Source organism: Cucurbita maxima, unplaced genomic scaffold (assembly GCF_002738345.1).
Source record: "Cucurbita maxima cultivar Rimu unplaced genomic scaffold, Cmax_1.0 Cma_Scf01385, whole genome shotgun sequence".
Taxonomy (NCBI): Eukaryota; Viridiplantae; Streptophyta; class Magnoliopsida; order Cucurbitales; family Cucurbitaceae; genus Cucurbita; species Cucurbita maxima.
The window spans coordinates 1-880 of record NW_019273401.1 but is presented as its reverse complement, the minus strand read 5'-3'; the positions used below and the strand labels follow the sequence as shown (position 1 = coordinate 880).

The window sequence follows — 880 nt, the reverse complement described above, 5'->3', positions numbered from 1 at the left end:
AGTTGGCTAAACAATTGTTTATGAAATCTTGTGTGTTAACATATAATATGTTTTCAGAGGTCGTTGTAGTGGTACAGTGGTGAGTATTTCCGCTTGTCACTCGAGTTATTATGTTCCAAGAGGTCGTTGTAATACAAGGGCGAGCATTCCTGCTTGCACTCGAGTGACATGAGTTTGATCCCGAACAACAACAAGTTTAATCTTGTTTTGACAATTTTAGTCGCATTCAAAATTGGATTACTTTTTGTAACGGCGATTGATAAAATCTGATGTGTTAACAAATATTATATTGTTCAAAGTCGTCGTTGTAGAGTGGTGAGTATTCCTGCGAGTTTGATCCGCCGCAGCAGACTGTTTTTAATTTTCTTTTGAATTTGAAATTCGGGATTGGATTCCTTTTTCTCCCGTGTGTTTACAAATAATATATTTTTCAGAGGTCGATGTAATACAGTAGTGAGTATTCCCGCTTGTCACTCGATAGACATGAGTTTGAACCCCGACAATAATAAGTTTAATTTTCTTTTGACAATTTTCACCGGATTTGAATTTGGATTACTTGTTCCGAATCTTCAATTGATAAAATCTAGAGCGTTGACAATGGGTCGCTTTTTCTAAAGACGATTAGTAAAATTTGGAGCGTTAAGACATAATTTATTTTTTATGAGTCGTTGTAGTATAGTGGTGAGTATTCCTGCCTGTCACGCAGGTGACCCGGGTTCGATCCCCGGCAACGGCGATTTTAGTTGTTTTCTTTCCGTAATTTTAACGGAACTCGAAATTGGACAGCGGTGAACCTATCATGTCGGTAGTTTGAAAAGAAAGTTGGATGAACAATTGTTTATGAAATCTTGTGTGTTAACATATAATATGAAATCTTGTG

At 36.7% G+C, this 880-nt stretch overlaps 1 non-coding gene across 1 annotated transcript; it reads left to right on the top strand.

Annotated features, from left to right (window-relative positions):
• Positions 1-664: 664 nt before the first annotated feature.
• Positions 665-736, top strand: TRNAD-GUC. The gene has a single exon. It is a non-coding gene; the product is annotated as a tRNA-Asp (tRNA).
• Positions 737-880: the final 144 nt, after the last annotated feature.